The sequence below is a fragment of the Pseudophryne corroboree genome, chromosome 5 (genome assembly GCF_028390025.1).
Source record: "Pseudophryne corroboree isolate aPseCor3 chromosome 5, aPseCor3.hap2, whole genome shotgun sequence".
Classification (NCBI taxonomy): Eukaryota; Metazoa; Chordata; class Amphibia; order Anura; family Myobatrachidae; genus Pseudophryne; species Pseudophryne corroboree.
In genome coordinates, this window is record NC_086448.1 from 445,031,220 (window position 1) to 445,053,500 (window position 22,281).

The 22,281-nt window shown below is 47.1% G+C and overlaps 1 protein-coding gene and 1 long non-coding RNA gene across 5 annotated transcripts in view; one reads left to right on the forward strand and one right to left on the reverse strand.

Moving 5' to 3' along the window:
• The window catches only part of LOC134927845 (uncharacterized), a 491,244-nt gene extending 478,062 nt beyond the window's left edge, over nucleotides 1-13,182 (reverse strand). For 3 of the 4 annotated variants that reach the window (XM_063922906.1, XM_063922905.1, XM_063922901.1), the window contains exon 1: nucleotides 13,051-13,182. The gene's annotated coding sequence lies outside the window, so the exon portion shown is untranslated. Of the gene's footprint in view, nucleotides 1-12,306; nucleotides 12,421-13,050 lie in introns of those variants that run through there. The other variant, XM_063922903.1, reaches the window with a different exon arrangement.
• Nucleotides 13,183-13,274: 92 nt separating this feature from the next.
• LOC134927846 (uncharacterized) overlaps nucleotides 13,275-22,281 on the forward strand; it is a 110,028-nt gene continuing 101,021 nt past the window's right edge. Inside the window, exon 1 of the long non-coding RNA XR_010177752.1 lies at nucleotides 13,275-13,358. This is a non-coding gene — a long non-coding RNA (uncharacterized LOC134927846). The remainder of the gene's footprint in view (nucleotides 13,359-22,281) is intronic.

Below are 22,281 nucleotides of genomic sequence, written 5' to 3' on the forward strand. Positions count from 1 at the left end.
TCCAAGGAAACCAAACCCTCCCGAACTTCTGGGATCCCAGGCAATCAGAGCCTCAGCTTAGATCTCCCTGCCTGCCCTGGATCCCTAACCGAGGCAAAACCTTGTGATCCAGTTGTCGGATCTTGCGGTGTTTTGCCTTGGGCACCAAATTTCAAAGTCCCATTTAATTTAATGGGCTGACCGCTGATTGGCTGTGAGAGCCATCTGTCATGGCTCTCAGCCAATAAGCTATTGTCCATAGACTTCAATCGGCAGCACAGGAGCAAGGATGCTGGCCACCTCCCTGCATTGAGGACACCTCCAGTACTGCCAACACACACTGACGCCCCTGCACTGAGGACATTGCCAGCACCCCCTACCACAGTAAGTTAACTATTGGTACATCCGCCCCACACTGTATCCGACCCATGCTGTATCCCGCACTGCAGCTGGCCCACACTGTATCCTATGAGCATTGTAATCCATACAGTATCCTATAGTTGCGGAACTGTTTTTTATGGTTGGGGAAATTTTGGAGAGCTGCTCAATAAAAAGGCTGATTGAATGGGGCTTTATATTGGGCACAGAATGGCATTCAGCAGTGGCCCAGTACCCCCAGGAGGGAGGTACAAATTGGGCACTGATAATAGGCATGCGCTGAGGGCATATGCACGTGTAGGGGACATTCAAGTCTGCTGTTATTTTACACATGGTTTAGGGTTTTTTCTTTGCAGTTTGTTAACTACTACTATGTAGAGCAATGACATTCCACACATGATTCTTAATAAATTGCAGAGTTGTATTGTTTTCTAGTGAATGTACTTGCAGGTTGGTCTGATTGGGTATTGTGAATACACTACCAAATTGCGAAATATTATTAAACCGAAAGCTGCTGTGTGTTTCTGCTGCTGCTCTGTTGCTTAGTTTAGCCAGCCAGCCTTTCGCCTATGTTGGTGAACAATATTGTGAGCAGTGAGGTGGTTAAAATTGACAGGAAGTGACTAGAAGTTAATGTTATGAAGGTTAATAATACTGTAGGAACAAAAAAAGCCCCACATTATGCAATTTTAGTTTTTTTTGTAAATTCTTGGAAAAAAAAAAATACAAAACCAAAACCAGCGATTGCGGTTTGGCAAAACTGGACAACAAATTAGAACCAAAACCAGCAAAAGTGGTCTGGCGCACATCTTTAACAAAAAGACACTTTTTATGCAAGAGCATTTCTTTTGATAAGTCTACTTTTATGTCCAACCATGCATTTTCCCAACAAAGCATATTTGCTGCACAGCAGGCTCTTATTAAATAACATGAAGTAATGAACCAAAAGTGAAATACAGGTTGAGTATCCCTTATCCAAAATGCTTGGGACCAGAGGTATTTTGAATATGGGATTTTTCCGTATTTTGGAATAATTGCATACCATAATGAGATATCATGGTGATGGGACCTAAATCTAAGCACAGAATGCATGTATGTTTCATATACACCTTATACACCCAGCCTGAAGGTAATTTTAGCCAATTTTTTTTATAACTTTGTGTATTAAACAAAGTGTGTCTACATTCACACAATTCATTTATGTTTTATATACACCTTATACACACAGCCTGAAGGTCATTTAATACACTATTTTTAATAACTTTGTGTATTAAACAAAGTTTGTGTACATTGAGCCATCAAAAAACAAAGGTTTCACTATCTCACTCTCACTCAAAAAAGTCCGTATTTCGGAATATTTGGATATGGGATACTCAACCTGTACATGTAAGTTGGCAAAACAACACAATTATGAAAAAACAAAATTTCACCATGGTATATACGGTATAATTTGCACATGAAACTAATCCTGGGTGCGCCACAAATACCAAGAATAAGAACAACCTATATCTCACTGCCCAATCAATCTGCTCCCTTCCTCAAATCTGTAAACATTCCTCCAGTGGGTGGTCTTCAGTATGCCGCCGGCCGGGATCCCGGCAACCAGCATACCGGCGGTGGGATCCCGACCGCTGGCATGCCGACACATTCTCCTTCTTGGGGGTCCACGACCCCCCTGGAGAAAGAATAAATAGCGTGACCCGCCCAGCGCGCCACCGTGCCCGCAAGGAGCTCATTAGCGCTCGCCCAACTGTCGGTATGCCGGCGCCGGTATGCTGGCCCCTGGGATCCCAGCCGCCGGCCACTCCTACTACACCCCCTCCATTGTTTCTCCAACTTGATCCTCATGGAACCTTAAAAGTGCTCGTTTTCAAATTATTCTCAGGTATATCTTTAGTACCACCTGTAGATCAACAATGACCAGTACAGATGTGTCTTCGTACATCTAGCCTCAATACACCATTCAGTGCGAGATGCCTGGTGTGAGAAAGTAGCCAGTTCCCGGGCATCTCTGCTAACGTTGTGTAACTTTTTTTGCCGAAAAAGCAAAGCAATGCGACTAGGGTACACGAGGAGACTGTGCTGATTAATTTGATATATGACACTTGTATATTGCATGTGACTGAGGGAGCATAACAGAACTTCCATTCGAAATAAGTTTCAGATGCTACATTGTAGCACTTTGTGTACAGATTCAGAAACTCAAAGCTGGGTACACACTGCTAGATATATTGGCCAATTAATTAATCGGCCAATATATATATTTTGCTGATCCGCAGGCGTGTACAAGCAATATGTCTGTAAACAACATGTTTCACAGATATATTGCATCCGCTGTACAGCACAACTGCAGATATATTGGTGCATCTTAAGGGTGTGTAAACACGGTGAGATAAATCTGTGAGATTTTGACTATATAGTCAAAATCTTATGAAAAGTTAGTGCATATCTCATGATGCATATCTCATGGTGGGGTCGGTATCGTAAGGCTAGATAGACTGTGCAGGCAAGTCAATCTTGACTATCTAGTGTACAATCTAGTACAAAGTATAGTCAAAATTGGCACTTAGACAAAATCTCAAGCACAGATAGTCAAAATCTGTACTATCTGTGCTATCTGGGCTCTGGGGGAGTTCAATGGAAATCTCATAGTCAAAATCGAACATAGCAGGGATCTCACCGTGTGTACACACCCTTAGAATAACCACCATCGGCAGATATATCTGCCATTGAGCTGTAGCACACAGATACACAAATGTCATATTAATTACCCCAGTCCCTGTCGGCATTCTATAAGTCGGGATGCTGCAGTCTGTCATGTGACTGCCGGCATCTGGTATCACACCCGTTACAATATATAGTAGACTTAACAATGATCAACTTGTTAACACATTTGTCTATTCTTATCACCCACACTTCTATCTGCATGGGGGGGGGGATAACAATAATTTAAAAGATTTTGTTTACTACCCACCCATGGGAAAGCCACTTTTGACCAACAAGATACTTCTGCTTTGAAATGAAACCAGCTTAGGCTTATGTTCACGTGTGCTGGCAAATAGGGTGGCAAAGTGAGCACAGGTGCCTATGTCCTATTTCATATCAGAAATCCATGGGCCAGTTAAATTCAGTTGGGTCATATGTACTGTAAGTGACCACCCTCTGTTAGTTGCAAGTGTCAAATTTGTGTCCCAAGGCTATTTAACCCTTGCAAAGCTAGAGCTACTTATTCAAATCAATAAAATGTGTACATAATTACTATCTATGCCCACTTTGTCAGAATATTTCATGGCCAAAAGATTGTTGGGCCTAAACAAAATGTAATTGCAGTTTGTGTTTATACAATGACTACTTGTGATAAACTTCATTTAATTGTTTTAAAAGAACATGTTCTTATTAAGAAGCTGGAGCATGGTAAGAAGCCAACTTAAGCCTTGTTAAAAACCTTTTGCCTCAAGTTCAGAACAAGGGACCCCCTGGGCTACTACTATGCATGTGGACATCTAATGGGAATAACAATCTTACCGAAGTGTGGCGAGCAAAGCGAGCCCATGAGGCTACACGTTTTAATGTTCTTAACAAGTTTAACAATGTTCTAAAGCAGTTTAGTTATGCTAACCCAGGGGGGTCTCATGTCCTGATCTTGAACCAACTATTTAATTTAAACTATACACAAGAAAAACACAGAAAAAAACAACAATGCTTATGCCCAAGCAACAAAATAAACACCTATTGTTTGGGTAACATATGCAAACATCCAATTGAAAGTGGTTTGCTAGTACAAGAGACTGTCACGATCATCATCTGGTATTTACACTTGCCCTTGACCACCATCAAATGGTACGGATTTACTAAGTGTATATGCATCTCAATCATTATACTTAATCTTAAATTGCTCCTCCCCACCCACAAAGCACAGGCCATTGGAATAAGGCGTAAGGTACAGAATGATGGAAATCAGCATGGGGAACATATGAGTTTGCACACTGTTGTGGGTGTGCGCAGTGTGATGTGACACAAGATACGCTATGCTGTCTGGTGTAGGACTCAGTATGCATCAGCCGCATATGTACAAGCGGTAATAACACTTGTGATAGCTAAACTATAGGGTTGATTCAATTCAACGCAAATTGAATTATCTCCAGAAAGGAGGTCCCAGAGCTATTCAATTCAGCATGCTGTTAAACCGGAGAATGCTGTTTAGTTGCGAGTACCAGCATTCTCCGGCTAAAGTGCCTCGCCGCAAAAGGCACAAAACAGCATCATGGACCTTTTGCTCACATCAGAAAAAATAAGAATTTACTCACCGGTAATTCTATTTCTCGTAGTCCGTAGTGGATGCTGGGAACTCCGTAAGGACCATGGGGAATAGCGGGCTCCGAAGGAGGCTGGGCACTCTAGAAAGATTTATGACCACCTGGTGTGCACTGGCTCCTCCCACTATGACCCTCCTCCAAGCCTCAGTTAGGATACTGTGCCCGGACGAGCGTACACAATAAGGAAGGATTTAGAATCCCGGGTAAGACTCTTACCAGCCACACCGTACAACTCGTGATACTATATCCAGTTTGACAGTATGAAAACAACTGAGCCTCTCAACAGATGGCTCAACAATAACCCTTTAGTTAACAATAACTATTTACAAGTATTGCAGACAATCCGCACTTGGGATGGGCGCCCAGCATCCACTACGGACTACGAGAAATAGAATTACCGGTGAGTAAATTCTTATTTTCTCTAACGTCCTAGTGGATGCTGGGAACTCCGTAAGGACCATGGGGATTATACCAAAGCTCCCAAACGGGCGGGAGAGTGCGGATGACTCTGCAGCACCGAATGAGAGAACTCCAGGTCCTCCTCAGCCAGGGTATCAAATTTGTAGAATTTTGCAAACGTGTTTGCCCCTGACCAAGTAGCTGCTCGGCAAAGTTGTAAAGCCGAGACCCCTCGGGCAGCCGCCCAAGATGAGCCCACCTTCCTTGTGGAATGGGTATTTACAGATTTTGGCTGTGGCAGGCCTGCCACAGAATGTGCAAGCTGAATTGTACTACAAATCCAGCGAGCAATAGACTGCTTAGAAGCAGGAGCACCCAGCTTGTTGGGTGCATACAGGATAAACAGCGAGTCAGATTTTCTGACTCCAGCCGTCCTGGAAACATATATTTTCAGGGCCCTGACAACGTCTAGCAACTTGGAGTCCTCCAAATCCCTAGTAGCCGCAGGCACCACAATAGGCTGGTTCAGGTGAAACGCTGACACCATCTTAGGGAGAAATTGGGGACGAGTCCTCAATTCTGCCCTATCCATATGGAAAATCAGATAAGGGCTTTTACATGATAAAGCCGCCAATTCTGACACTCGCCTGGCTGAAGCCAAGGCCAATAACATGACCACTTTCCACGTGAGATATTTCAGATCCACGGTTTTTAGTGGCTCAAACCAATGTGATTTTAAGAAACTCAACACCACGTTGAGATCCCAAGGTGCCACAGGAGGCACAAATGGGGGCTGAATATGCAGCACTCCTTTCACAAATGTCTGAACTTCAGGTACTGAAGCTAGTTCTTTTTGAAAGAAAATCGACAGAGCCGAGATCTGTACTTTAATGGAGCCTAGTTTTAGGCCCATATTCACTCCTGCTTGCAGGAAATGCAGAAATCGACCTAGTTGAAATTCCTCTGTTGGGGCCTTTTTGGCCTCGCACCATGCAACATATTTCCGCCATATGCGGTGATAATGCTTTGCCGTAACATCTTTCCTGGCCTTAATAAGCGTAGGAATTACTTCTTCCGGAATACCCTTTTCCTTTAGGATCCGGTGTTCAACCGCCATGCCGTCAAACGCAGCCGCGGTAAGTCTTGGAACAGACAGGGCCCCTGCTGTAGCAGGTCCTCTCTGAGCGGTAGAGGCCACGGGTCCTCTGAGAGCATCTCTTGAAGTTCCGGGTACCACGCTCGTCTTGGCCAATCCGGAACCACGAGAATTGTGTTTACTCCTCGCTTTCTTATTATTCTCAATACCTTTGGTATGAGAGGCAGAGGAGGGAACACATAAACCGACTGGTACACCCACGGTGTCACTACAGCGTCCACAGCTATCGCCTGAGGGTCCCTTGACCTGGCGCAATATCTTTTTAACTTTTTGTTGAGGCGGGACGCCATCATGTCCACCTGTGGGTTTTCCCAACGGTTTACCAGCATCTGGAAGACTTCTGGGTGAAGTCCCCACTCTCCCGGGTGGAGGTCGTGTCTGCTGAGGAAGTCTGCTTCCCAGTTGTCCACTCCCGGAATGAACACTGCTGACAGTGCTAGTACATGATTCTCCGTCCATCGGAGAATTCTTGTGGCTTCTGCCATCGCCATCCTGCTTCTTGTGCCGCCCTGTCGATTTACATGGGCGACTGCCGTGATGTTGTCTGACTGGATCAGCACCGGCTGGTGTAGGAGCAGGGATTTTGCTTGACTTAGGGCATTGTAGATGGCCCTTAGTTCCAGAATATTTATGTGAAGGGAAGTCTCCTGACTCGACCATAGTCCTTGGAAGTTTCTTCCCTGTGTGACTGCCCCCCAGCCTCGAAGGCTGGCATCCGTGGTCACCAGGACCCAGTCCTGTATGCCGAACCTGCGGCCCTCTAGAAGATGGGCACTCTGCAGCCACCACAGTAGAGACACCCTGGTTCTTGGAGACAGGGTTATTAAGCGATGCATCTGAAGATGCGATCCGGACCACTGGTCCAACAGGTCCCACTGAAAGATTCTGGCATGGAACCTGCCGAAGGGAATTGCGTCGTAAGAAGCCACCATCTTTCCCAGGACCCGCGTGCAGCGATGCACTGATACCTGTTTTGGTTTCAGGAGGTCTCTGACTAGAGATGACAACTCCCTGGCTTTCTCCTCCGGGAGAAACACTTTTTTCTGGACTGTATCCAGAATCATACCCAGGAACAGTAGCCGTGTCGTCGGAACCAGCTGTGACTTCGGGATATTCAGAATCCAGCCGTGCTGGTGCAGCACCTCCTGAGATAGTGCTACTCCCACCAACAACTGTTCCTTGGACCTCGCTTTTATTAGGAGATCGTCCAAGTACGGGATAATTAAAACTCCCTTTTTTCGAAGGAGTATCATCATTTCCGCCATAACCTTGGTAAATACCCTCGGTGCCGTGGACAGTCCAAACGGCAGCGTCTGGAATTGGTAATGGCAAGTAAATGGGGACATGCAAGTAAGCATCCTTGATGTCCAGGGATACCATGTAATCCCCCTCGTCCAGGCTCGCAATAACCGCCCTGAGCGATTCCATCTTGAACTTGAATTTTTTTATGTATGTGTTCAAGGATTTCAAATTTAAAATGGGTCTCACCGAACCGTCCGGTTTCGGTACCACAAATAGTGTGGAATAGTAACCCCGGCCTTGTTGAAGTAGGGGTACCTTGATTATCACCTGCTGGGAATACAGCTTGTGAATTGCCGTTAGCACCGCCTCCCTGTCTGAGGGAGCAATCGGCAAGGCAGATTTTAGGAACCGGTGGGGTGGAGACGCCTCGAATTCCAGTTTGTACCCCTGAGATACTATTTGAAGGATCCAGGGATCCACCTGTGAGCGAGCCCACTGATCGCTGAAATTCTTGAGGCGGCCCCCCACCGTACCTGGCTCCGTCTGTTGAGCCCCACCGTCATGCGGCGGACTTGGCAGAAGAAGCGGGGGAGGACTTTTGCTCCTGGGAATCTGCTGTTTGTTGCAGCCTTTTTCCCCTACCTCTGCCTTTGGATAGAAAAGACACGCCTTTTCCACGCCTGTTTTTCTGGGTCCGAAAGGACTGAACCTGATAAAACGGCGCCTTCTTAGGCTGTGAGGGGACATGGGGTAAAAATGCTGACTTCCCAGACGTTGCTGTGGAAACTAGGTCCGAGAGACCATCCCCAAATAATTCCTCACCCTTATATGGCACACTTCCATGTGCCTTTTAGAATCTGCATCTCCTGTCCACTGGCGAGTCCATAAGCCTCTCCTAACAGAAATGGACAATGCACTTACTTTAGATGCCAGTCGGCAGATTTCCCTCTGTGCATCTCTCATATATAAGACTGAGTCTTTTATATGGTCTATGGTTAACAGGATCGTGTCTCTGTCTAATGTGTCAATATTTTCTGACAGTTTATCTGACCACGTAGCAGCAGCACTGCACATCCAAGCTGACGCAATAGCTGGCCTAAGTATAATGCCTGAGTGTGTATATACAGACTTCAGGATCGCCTCCTGCTTTCTATCAGCAGGTTCCTTGAGGGCGGCCGTATCCGGAGACGGTAGTGCCACCTTTTTAGACAAACGTGTGAGCGCTTTATCCACCCTAGGAGGTGTTTCCCAACGTGACCTATCCTCTGGCGGGAAAGGGAACGCCATTAGTACCTTCTTAGGAATTCCACATTTTTTATCAGGGAAAGCCCACGCTTCTTCACACACTTCATTTAATTCATCTGATGGGGGAAAAACTACGGGTAGTTTTTTCTCCCCAAACATAATACCCTTTTTAGTGGTACCTGTATTTATATCAGAAATGTGTAACACCTCTTTCATTGCCTCAATCATGCAGTGAATGGCCTTAGTGGGCATCAGGTTAGACTCATCGTCGTCGACACTGGTGTCAGTATCAGTGTCGACATCTGGGTCTGCGGTCTGAGGTAGCGGGCGTTTTAGAGCCCCTGATGACCTGTGCGACGCCTGGACAGGCACGAGCTGAGAAGTCGGCTGTCCCACATTTGGCATGTCGTCAAATTTCTTATGTAAGGAGTCTATACGTGCACTCATTTCTTTCCATAAGCTCAACCACTCAGGTGTCTGCCCCGCAGGGGGTGACATCCCTTCTAAAGGCATCTGCTCCGTCTCCACATCATTATCCTCATCAAACATGTCGACACAGCCGTACCGACACACCGCACACACACAAGGAATGCTCCAACTGAGGACAGGACCCACAAAAGCCCTTTGGGGGGACAGAGTGAGAGTATGCCAGCACACACCAGAGCGCTATATAATGCAGGGACTAACTGAGTTATGTCCCCTATAGCTGCTTTTTCTATATAATTTATACTGCGCCTAAATTTAGTGCCCCCCCTCTCTTTTTTTTACCCTTTTCTGTAGTGTAGACTGCAGGGGAGAGCCAGGGAGCGCTTCCTTCCAGCGGATCTGTGAAGGAGAAATGGCGCCAGTGTGCAGAGGGAGATAGCTCCGCCCCTTTTCCGCGGACTATTCTCCCGCTTTTTCCTATATTCTGGCAGGGGTATTTTCCACATATATAGCCTCTGGGGCTATATATTGTGGTATTTTTGCCAGCCAAGGTGTTATTATTGCTTCTCAGGGCGCCCCCCCCCAGCGCCCTGCACCCTCAGTGACCGGAGTGTGAAGTGTGTGTGAGGAGCAATGGCGCACAGCTGCAGTGCTGTGCGCTACCTTGGTGAAGACTGATGTCTTCTGCCGCCGATTTTCCGGACCTCTTCTTGCTTCTGGCTCTGTAAGGGGGACGGCGGCGCGGCTCCGGGACCGAACACCAAGGACTGGGCCTGCGGTCGATCCCTCTGGAGCTAATGGTGTCCAGTAGCCTAAGAAGCCCAATCCGGCTGCAAGCAGGCGAGTTCGCTTCTTCTCCCCTTAGTCCCTCGCTGCAGTGAGCCTGTTACCAGCAGGTCTCACTGAAAATAAAAAACCTAAATCTATACTTTCTTTCTAAGGGCTCAGGAGAGCCCCTAGTGTGCATCCAACCTCGCCCGGGCACAAAATCTAACTGAGGCTTGGAGGAGGGTCATAGTGGGAGGAGCCAGTGCACACCAGGTAGGCATAAATCTTTCTAGAGTGCCCAGCCTCCTTCGGAGCCCGCTATTCCCCATGGTCCTTACGGAGTTCCCAGCATCCACTAGGACGTCAGAGAAAATCCTGTAACATCTCGCTTAATTGAATAGCTCCGAGAACTCCCTTCCAGCCTATTAACAGTGTGCTGAATTGAATCAAACCCAATATTCACTAATAAAGTCTTATAATGTTTAACAAACTTGTATATATTTTCTATGTAAAATACATGGGATGCAATCAATACACTGGCTGCCGGGATCCCGGCATTTAGGAGACAGACACCAGAATCCCGACAGCTGGTGATAACATACTGAAAGTCTGAATCCTGACAAACACTCCATAATGCCACTTGGTTGGTGAGTCCACGCCATCAACAGAGTGGGAATAGAAACTGTGGCAAGCGAAGCAAGCCACTGGGCCCGATGCACGTCGAGCATAGCTAGCCTGTGAGGTGACTCGCCGGTAGATGCTAAATCCTAGTGGGCTATGGGACCTGTGACGTCAGGGGGCGGAGCAAGGACGGCAGGATACTACTTTCAGTATCCACGCCACCAACTATTACCTTTAGTAGAAAAAATGGACAGTGAGGATCTACTGCGCCCACAGATAGCTGCAGTGAGGGCGTACAGGGAGATGTCACTATCTCCAATGACACAATTTATACACAAATACAAGAGTCCGCCTTCTGCTGCGCTATCAGCAAGTCTTTGAATGAGTGATGTAGGTATCTCACACAGTTGAAATCTCAAACTTCAGAGTCCCGAAGCGAAAGATACCAACGGCCCGAATGTTCAAAGTCAATGGTATAGGGGATCTATAACTGACAATAATTGATAGATGTAAATGATGAAGAAGTAGCAGAAGAACTCCTTATAGGTACGCACCGTACTCACATGTACAGTGTGTGTAAACTGTCCATAAAGGTATCTTTTTCCTTCTTCGCTCCAATGGGTACTGGCCTTCTTCTATTCTCTTTAGCGGCCGCTCATGGGAAAAAAAGAGGAACAGACACGGGTGGAAACCCCAATAGTGTAATACGTTCAATGTATTGAAAAAAATAGAGGTAGGAAAACTGAAGTGATGTTAATCCTATTTCTCGTGAAGGACGTACCGTACTCACATAAAAACAGATAAAAGTACTCCTATAAAAGGTATCTTTCAAAGGGACAGAATAACGGAAAGATGAGGCGTACCCCGAACTCACGTTCTGTAGATGTTATCAAATCACATCAAGGTTTCTTTGGGGGGCAGCTTCTTACTTCTTCTCTATGGTGTTCTCGTCGAGACCACAAAAGAGGTTTCTTTTATCCTCAACAAAGAGATCTGCCAGGGAAAGTACACAGTGAGAAGTTGGAAATACTTATTAAGAAGTGCAGCAACTTCCCACTTGGGTTGCATTATATCTGCTTTCTCTTCATCTTCACCACTGGCTACTTCCAGAGTAAAGACCTTATCCTCTGTGGTTTTTCTGGATCCTGTGGTCCCGACGAGAACACCATAGAGAAGAAGTAAGAAGCTGCCCCCCAAAGAAACCTTGATGTGATTTGATAACATCTACAGAACGTGAGTTCGGGGTACGCCTCATCTTTCCGTTATTCTGTCCCTTTGAAAGATACCTTTATAGGAATACTTTTATCTGTTTTTATGCGAGTACGGTACGTCCGTCACGAGAAATAGGATTAACATCACTTCAGTTTTCCTACCTCTATTTTTTTCAATACATTGAACGTATTACACTATTGGGGTTTCCACCCGTGTCTGTTCCTCTTTTTTCCCATGAGGGGCCGCTAAAGAATAGAAGAAGGCCAGTACCCACTGGAGCGAAGAAGGAAAAAGATACCTTTATGGACAGTTTACACACACCGTACATGTGAGTACAGTGCGTACCTATAAGGAGTTCTTCTGCTACTTCTTCATCATTTACTTCTATCAATTATTGTCAGTTATAGATCCCCTATACCATTGACTTTGAACATTCGGGCCGTTGGTATCTCTCGCTTCGGGACTCTGAAGTTTGAGATTTCAACTGTGTGAGATACCTACATCACTCATTCAAAGACTTGCTGATAGCGCAGCAGAAGGCGGACTCTTGTATTTGTGTATTACCTTTAGTAATCAGGTGGTGAGCGAAGCAGAGGTTTCTGGACCCTTTGCCGAACTTGCTCCTCCCCTTCTCTTGCGTGTCATGTGGGTCAAATGTCCCCTAGCCTACTAGGAAATAGGGTTGTGTCTATGTTACCTTTGTGCTCATGACCTGGAAGTGACAAAACGAGAGGGCAGGAGATAACTTCCGCCCTTACAGCACCTAAATGTTTTCTTCGTTCGTTTGGGGTAAAAAAAAAAATCTATGCAGCACTGGACCCACGCGGGCTCGCTTCAGGCTCGGTGTCTCGCTCCGCTCGCCACACTTTACTATTACAAATAGATTGTGACATGGACCAGGGGGTTATGGGAATGGTCCTCTCCACGAAGGTAAATTAGACGCTACCCTAGGGAATAAGACGCAACCGTGACAAGCCACCTCGCAGCTGGGATTCCAAAAGACAGTATGCCGCCGTTAGTACAGTGCTGAACATCTTTGCACCCTCCGAGACACGAAGCACATTTAATACGTATAGTGCTAGGAGCACGGACAGTAAAACTCCTGTCTACAGTGTAGTTGCAGCTATATTCACGTCAATTACACTCTATTCCGAAACTAAAATAATGATACGTCATTTCCTGCACTGTGCAGTGGCTCTAGTGAGCCCAGCTGAGGGTGCACAGGGTACACGGCAGCTCTCACACCGAACACGGACATCAGGGACAACAAACGGCGCACAGGACGCCCCATGCATGACAAGAACTCACGGTTAGCCGGTGTGCCGGAGACGGGGCCACCGTTTGTGTCAAGAGCAGGAAGAGCGCCGCTTCTCCCAGGCACAGCCAGGAAGATCGGCGCCACCAATACACGTCATTTCCGGCGTGCGCACTCCGGCTCATTGACAAGAAAACAAAATAAAATCTAACGGGGAAGAGCGGAAATGCAGGTCCCCCCAGTAACGCACAGCAAACGAGTGAAAGAAGGGAGGCCGATAGGGCTGAGACGGCGAGTGCAGCAGTGACCCGTATAATGGGGTATGCTTGCGAGTTGGGCTGATTTCTAATAAAACTTAAAGGTGAATTGTAGGCGCCACACATCAACCTTTGCACTGTAACGTTATAATTATGGTTGATTCTATTTCGGAGTGGGAGAAGGGACCTTCTGACGTGTCTAGGGGAGGAGACACGTCACCAGGGGGAGGAGCTACGGGCGAACAGGGTACCCGAAAAGTACGCTCGCCACGCTTCGGGCTCGCCACCTGATTACTAAAGGTAATAGTTGGTGGCGTGGATAGTAGAGGAACTATCCCGCTGGCCTTGCTCCTCCCCCTTGTGTTGTGACTCCTCCCCCAGACGAAAAAGGTCCCTTAGCCCACTTGATTCTAGCATCTAACTTATAATTATTCAGCAATATATGGGATAAATGTATGAAGCGGTCATAAGAGAGGAGAAGTGAGCCAGTGCAGAAGTTGCACATGGCAACCAATCCGCAGTGAAGTAACATTTGTAATTTGCATGCTATAAAATTATACAGAGCAGCTGATTGGTTGTAGGGATGGCCATTGGTACATCCCCCCTATCGATGGAGCAATTATCTGTAACCATTGATGGTTATAAAATATGCCATCATCTACCATTGATGGTTCCTGTTATCGAATCGATTAGCTATGCATGTGCAGAAGAGGCTTTGCTGGAGAACGTCTCTGCGAACAATAGTTACCTCTGCGCATACGTGGCATAGCTGCCCCGGCGGCTGGCTGCACACAGTATCCCACTGAATGATGGACACAGTGGGCGGGGCTGGTGTCCTGCTGACTGATAGCAGCCACTATGCTTTCCCTTCTCCTCCGTTACTGTATCCCGGCAGCACTAGACAGTAATGAGTGGAGCTAGGACGTTAGGTACGTCTGGCCAAGGCAGCATCTATCTACCCTACTCCAGGCACAGTGCTGTGCACAGTAAAAATCCATCGGCCCCGCGCCCCACTATCAATGGCGGAACACTATCTGATGATCCGCCATCGATGGTAAAAGTATTGATACTGGTCAAAAACCATTGATGATTTGGAATCATCGATGGTTGATGGCCATCCCTAATTGGTTGTCATGGGCAGCTTCTCCACTGGCTCACTTCTATCTTATCACTGCTTCATACATTCACCCCATGTTTCCTTGAGCAGTGCAATGAAAAGTAGATGACTACCCAGGGGTGTATCCAGAGCTTTGTGGGCCTCTTAGCAAAATTTTGAAGGGACCCTTGTCACAATACTTTTAGAGCACAGGTTCTCAAACTCGGTCCTCAGGACCCCACACAGTGCATGTTTTGCAGGTCTCCTCACAGAATCGCAAGTGAAATAGTTAGCTCCACCTGTGGATCTTTTAAAATGGGTCAGTGAGTAATTAATACACCTGTGCACCTGCTGGGTTACCTGCAAAACATGCACTGTGTGGGGTCCTGAGGACCGAGTTTGAGAACCTATGTTTTAGAGAGACATTTCTCTGCAGCTGTTGTGAAATGTATTCCCCAAAATAGTGCTCTAATTCATTTTCTGAACCATAGAAGTGCCATAGGTAAAGTTACGCCCTATACTAGTACCCTCATTCACAAAAGTTTCTTCTTTTTTACATGAGGGAAGAGGGCCCTATTCGTGAGAGCTTACATATAACTGGAAAGATGGGCTCCTCTCAGCTCTGGGCCATACTTGCCTACCTGACCCTCTCCATGAGGGAGAAAATGCTCTGTTCCTGAACTGTCCTCGTAATGAATGATTGCCATCACCTGTGGTGAGCTAGTTAATTGATAAGAAAGGTTTTTCACCACAGGTGATGGCAATCATACATTACCAGGAAAGTCCAGGAACAGAGCATTTTCTCCCTCATGGAGAGGGTCAGGTAGGCAAGTATGCTCTGGGCCCCATAGCACCTGCACTTTTGGTAGAAGAGATTGCAGTTGATTGTGAGAGAAAAAAACTGTAGCTACCACCCGTATTATCTATTTGAAAATGTGATTAAGTTGTGGTACTGTTTAGATAACAACAGGAAAATTTAGAATATGGGGTGTCATTCCGAGTTGTTCGCTCGTTGCCGATTTTTGCTATGCAGCGATTTGTTGCAAATTGCGCGTGCGCAAGGCATGCAGGGCGCATGCGCTTAGTTATTTAACACAAAACTTGGCAGTTTTGCTGTGGCTTCTGCGGCGCTTTTCAGTCGCACTGCTCTTCGGTAAATGATTGACAGGAAAGGGGCGTTTCTGGGCGGCAACTCAGCGTTTTCCCGGCGTTTGGAACAACGCAGGAGTGTCTGGAGAAACGGGGGACTGGCTGGCCGAACGCAGGGCGTGTTTGTGACGTCAAAGCAGGAACTAAACGGACTGAGCTGATCGCAATCTGTGAGTAGGTCCGGAGCTACTCAGAAACTGCTAAGAATTATTTAGTAGCAGTTTTGCTAATCTTTCGTTCGCTATTCTGCTAAGCTAAGATACACTCCCAGAGGGCGGCGGCCTAGCGTGTGCAATGCTGCTAAAAGCAGCTAGCGAGCAAACAACTCGGAATGACCCTCATGGTGAGATCTCTGTTAGTAGAGAGGTAGACATTTGTTGATAAGCAATATAACTGATATATGTCGGGTATGTAGAGACAGAGGGGTCTATTTACTAAGTCTTGGATGGAGATAAAGTGGACGGAGATAAAGTACCAGCCAATCAGCTCCAAACTGCCATGTCAAAGGTTGGGTTTAAAAAAAATTGGCTGGTACCTTATCTCCGTCCACTTTATCTCCATCCAAGGCTTAGTAAATAGACCCCTTAGTTAAATGCAAAGATATTAAAAGTGGTGTACAAGCAGGGCCAACCCAAGCTGAATTTTGCCGGTAAGCTAATATATATATATATATTTTTTGGTGCCCCTTAGTGGAATATATAGGGACATGGCCACATAATAGTACCAATTCACATTACACCACAGAGTAGTGTTCGTTATTCACATGACACCACACAGTAGAGCCTCTTATACATGTTACACCATATATTAGAGCCACTTATACATGTTTCTCTGACGTCCTAGTGGATGCTGGGAACTCCGTAAGGACCATGGGGAATAGCGGCTCCGCAGGAGACTGGGCACATCTAAAGAAAGCTTTAGGACTAGCTGATGTGCACTGGCTCCTCCCCCTATGACCCTCCTCCAAGCCTCAGTTAGATTTCTGTGCCCGACGAGAAGGGTGCACACTAGGGGCTCTCCTGAGCTCTTTGTGAAAGTTTTAGTTTAGGTTTATTATTTTCAGTGAGACCTGCTGGCAACAGGCTCACTGCATCGTGGGACTAAGGGGAGAAGGAACGGACTCACCTGCGTGCAGAGTGGATTGGGTTTCTTAGGCTACTGGACATTAGCTCCAGAGGGACGATCACAGGTTCAGCCTGGATGGGTCCCGGAGCCGCGCCGCCGGCCCCCTTACAGAGCCAGAAGAGCGAAGAGGTCCGGTGAAATCGGCGGCAGAAGACGATCCTGTCTTCAGATAAGGTAGCGCACAGCACCGCAGCTGTGCGCCATTGCTCTCAGCACACTTCACACTCCGGTCACTGAGGGTGCAGGGCGCTGGGGGGGCAGCGCCCTGAGACGCAATAAATTGATAAAACCTTATATGGCTAAAATAAATGCATCACATATAACTCCTGGGCTATATGGATGCATTTAACCCCTGCCAAAACATATAGAAAAACGGATGATAAGGACGCCGAGAAAGGGGCGGAGCCTATCTCCTCAGCACACTGGCGCCATTTTCCCTCACAGCTCAGTTGGAGGGAAGCTCCCTGGCTCTCCCCTGCAGTCACTACACTACAGAAAGGGGTTAAAAAAGAGAGGGGGGCACAAATTAGGCGCAGTATAAACAATACAGCAGCTATAAAGGGAAAAACACTTATATAAGGTTATCCCTGTATATATATAGCGCTCTGGTGTGTGCTGGCAAACTCTCCCTCTGTCTCCCCAAAGGGCTAGTGGGTCCTGTCCTCTATCAGAGCATTCCCTGTGTGTGTGCTGTGTGTCGGTACTTTTGTGTCGACATGTATGAGGAGAAAAATGATGTGGAGACGGAGTAGAGTGTCTGTAATAGTGTTGTCACCCCCTAGGGGGTCGACACCTGAGTGGATGTACTGTTGAAATTGCGTGACAGTGTCAGCTTTGTATAAAAGACAGTGGTTGACATGAGACAGCCGGCTACTCAGCTTGTGCATGTCCAGATGTCTCATACAGGGGCTCTAAAGCGCCCGTTACCTCAGATACAGACGCCGACACGGATACTGGCTCCTGTGTCGACGTGAAGAGACAACCGTGATTTCCAATAGGGCCACACATTGCATGATTGAGGCAATGGAAAATGTTTACACTTTTCTGATAATATGAATACCACCAAAAAAGGGGTATTATGTTTGGTGAGGAAAAACTTCCTATAGTTTTCCTGAATCTGAAAAATAAAATGAGGTGTGTGATGATGCGTGGGTTTTCCTCCGATAACAATTGATAATTCTAAAAAGTTATTGGCAGTATACCTTTTCCCGCCAGTGGTTAGGGTGCGTTGGGAAACACCCCCTACAGGGGATAAGGCGCTCACACGATTGTAAGAACAAGGGCTCTACCCTCTCTTGAGATGGCCGCCCTTAAGGATCCTGCTGATAAAAAGCAGGAGGGTATCCTAAAATGTATTTACACACATACTGGTGTTATACTGCGACCAGCAATCGCCTCAGCCTGGATGTGCAGTGCTGGGTGGCGTGGTCGGATTCCCTGACTGGAAATATTAATATCCTAGATAAGGACAGTATATTATTGCCTATAGAGCAATTAAAAGATGCTTTTCTATATATGCATGATGCACAGCGGAATATTTGCCGACTGGCATCAAGTATAAGTGCTTTGTATCTACCAGTAAAGTGGTCAGGGATTCCAAACGGCAGGATGTACCCTAGGTCGCCTCTCAAAATAAGACGCCGTATTATCAGGCGCAGTCCTGGTTGGCAAGCGGACAAAAGGGTTCCTCTTTTCTGCTCGTGACAGAGGGAGAGGAAAATGGCTGCAGAGATCAGCCAGTTCCCAGGAACAGAAACCCTTTTCCGCCGCTGCCAAGCCCTCAGTATGACGCTAGGGCTTTACAAGTTCAGGCACGGTGGGAGCCCGTTCTCAGTGAATTTCAGTGCGCAGTGGGCTCACTCGCAAGTAGACCCCTGGATCCTTCAGGTAATATTTCAGGGGTACAAATTGGAATTCGAGACGTATTCCCCTCGCCTTTTCCAAAAAGTCTGTTTTACCGACGTCTCCCGCTGTCAGGGAGGCAGTTTTGGAAGCCATTCACAAGCTGTATTCCCAGCAGGTGATAATTAAGGTACCCCTCCTGCAACAGGGAACGGGGTATTATTCCACACTATTGTGGTACCGAAGCCAGACGGCTCGGTGAGACCGATTTTAAAATCTAAAATCTTTGAACACTTACATACAGAGGTTCAAATTCAAAATTGAGTCACTCAGAGCAGTGATTGCAAACCTGGAAGAAGGGGACTACATGATGTCTCGGGACATCAAGGATGCTTACCTTCATGTCAAAATTTACCCTTCTCACCAAAGGTATCTCAGGTTATGGTACAGAACTGTCACTATCAGTTCAGACGCTGCCGTAGGGATGGTCCACGGCACCCCGGGTCTTTACTGAAGTAATGACCAAAATGATGATATTCCTTCGAAGGAAGGGAATTTTAGTTATCCTTTACTTGGACGATTCCCTGAGAAGGGTAAGATCCAGAGAACAGTTGGAGGTCGGTGTAGCACTATCTCAGGTAGTGTTGCGGCAGCACGAGTGGATTCTCAATATTCCAAAATCGCAGCTGGTTCCGACGACATGTCTTCTGTTCCTAGGGATGATCCTGGACACAGTCCAGAAAGAAGGTGTTTCTCCCGGAGGAGAAAGCCAGGGAGTTATCCGAGCTAGTCAGGAACCTCCTAAAACCGAACCAAGTTTCAGTGCATCAATGCACAAGGGTTCTGGGTAAAAATGGTTGCTTCCTACGAAGCAATCCCATTCGGCAGATTCCACACAAGAACTTTCCAGTGGAACCTACTGGACAAATGGTCCGGGTCGCATCTTCAGATGCATCAGCGGATAACCCTGTCACCAAGGACAAGGGTGTCCCTCCTGTGGTGGTTGCAGAGTGCTCATCTTCTAGAGGGCCGCAGATTCGGCATTCAGGACTGGGTCCTGGTGACCACGGATGCCAGCCTGCGAGGCTGGGGAGCAGTCACACAGGGAAGAAATATCCAGGGCTTATGGTCAAGCCTGGAGACAAAAATATCCTGGAACTAAGGGCCATTTACAATGCCCTAAGTCAAGCAAAACCTCTGCTTCAGGGTCAACCGGTATTGATCCAGTCGGACAACATCACGGCTGTCGCCCACGTAAACAGACAGGGCGGCACAAGAAGCAGGAGGGCAATGGCAGAAGCTGCAAGGATTCTCTGCTGGGCGGAAAATCATGTGATAGCACTGTCAGCAGTGTTCATTCCGGGAGTGGACAACTGGGAAGCAGACTTCCTCAGCAGACACGACCTCCACCCGGGGGAGTGGGGACTTCACCCAGAAGTCTTCCAACTGATTGTAAACCGTTGGGAAAAACCAAAGGTGGACATGATGGCGTCCCGTCTTAACAAGAAACTGGACAGATATTGCGCAAGGTCAAGGGACCCTCAGGCAATAGCGGTGGACGCTCTGGTGACACCGTGGGTGTACCAGTCAGTGTATGTGTTCCCTCCTCTGCCTCTCATACCAAAAGTACTGAGAATCATAAGAAGGAGAGGAGTAAGAACGATACTCGTGGTTCCGGATTGGCCAAGAAGGACTTGGTACCCGGAAATTCAAGAGATGCTCACGGAAGACCCGTGGCCTCTACCTCTAAGAAAGGACCTGCTCCAGCAGGGGCCTTGTCTGTTCCAAGACTTACCGCGGCTGCGTTTGACGGCATGGCGGTTGAACGCCGGATCCTGAAGGAAAAAGGCATTCCAGATGAAGTCATCCCTACCCTGGTCAAAGCCAGGAAGGATGTAAGCGCAAAACATTATCACCGCATTTGGCGAAAATATGTTGCGTGATGTGAGGCCAAGAAGGCCCCTACAGAGGAATTTCAACTAGGTCGTTTCCTCCATTTCCTGCAGACAGGACTGTCTATGGGCCTAAAATTAGGGTCCATTAAGGTTCAAATTTCGGCCCTGTCGATTTTCTTCCAGAAAGAACTGGCTTCAGTACCTGAAGTTCAGACATTTGAAAAAGGGGTACTGCATATACAACCTCCTTTTGTGCCTCCAGTGGCACCTTGGGTTCTCAATGTTGTTTTGAGGTTCCTTAAGTCACATTGGTTGAACCACTCACCACTGTGGACTTAAAATATCATCTCACATGGAAGGTGACGATGCTGTTAGCCCTGGTTTCAACCAGGCGTGTGTCAGAATTGGCGGCTTTTATCATATAAAAGCCCTTACTTAATTTTTCATTCTGACAGGGCAAAATTGAGGACTCGTCCTCAATTTCTCCCTAAGGTGGTTTCTGCTTTTCACATGAACCAACCTGTTGTGGTGCCTGCGGCTACTAGGGACTTGGAGGACTCCAAGTTACTTGACGTTGTCAGGGCCCTGAAAATATATGTTTCCAGGACGGCTGGAGTCAGAAAATCTGACTCGCTGTTTATCCTGTATGCACCCAACAAGCTGGGTGCTCCTGCTTCTAAGCAGACTATTGCTCGTTGGATTTGTAGTACAATTCAGCTTGCACATTCTGTGGCAGGCCTGCCACAGCCAAAATCTGTAAAAGCCCATTCCACAAGGAAAGTGGGCTCATCTTGGGCGGCTGCCCGAGGGGTCTCGGCTTTACAACTTTGCCGAGCAGCTATTTGGTCAGGGGCAAACACGTTTGCTAAATTCTACAAATTTGATACCCTGGCTGAGGAGGACCTGGAGTTCTCTCATTCGGTGCTGCAGAGTCATCCGCACTCTCCCGCCCGTTTGGGAGCTTTGGTATAATCCCCATGGTCCTTACGGAGTTCCCAGCATCCACTAGGACGTCAGAGAAAATAAGATTTTACTTACCGATAAATCTATTTCTCGTAGTCCGTAGTGGATGCTGGGCGCCCATCCCAAGTGCGGATTGTCTGCAATACTTGTACATAGTTATTGTTAACTAAATCGGGTTATTGTTGTTGTGAGCCATCTTTTCAGAGGCTCCTTCATTGTTATCATACTGTTAACTGGGTCCAGATCACAAGTTGTACGGTGTGATTGGTGTGGCTGGTATGAGTCTTACCCGGGATTCAATATCCTTCCTTATTATGTACGCTCGTCCGGGCACAGTATCCTAACTGAGGCTTGGAGGAGGGTCATAGGGGGAGGAGCCAGTGCACACCAGCTAGTCCTAAAGCTTTCTTTAGATGTGCCCAGTCTCCTGCGGAGCCGCTATTCCCCATGGTCCTTACGGAGTTCCCAGCATCCACTACGGACTACGAGAAATAGATTTATCGGTAAGTAAAATCTTATTTTTATTCCACAGTAGAACCCTGTATACAAATTATGCCATGGTAGAGCCCCTTGTCAGACAGGGCTCTAGATAAACTACCTTTCTTCTTCAGGGTCCATGGTCTCCACAGGGTTAACCTTGGGGTATGCTTGTTGGAGAATATGATCAAGTACCGAACAGCAAAGCTTTTAGCGTCCCAGGATACACTGGGTCCCACTCCCGTCATACCCCGCCCACAACTCAGGCTCTTCAGTTTTTGTTCAGTGCCAGCAGGAGCTGGTCACCAGTGAGCAGTGGGGCTGCATGATGCAGCCCGATCTTTTGAAATTTTATTGTTTTTACTGAGCAAGCAGTGCTGGGCAGTCCATGGGATGCCTGCGCTGCTGCACTATCGCCTCCATTGGCGCAGTGACAAAAGCCACAGCTCGTGATTTTGGTAGGACCCTGGCACCTTCCGC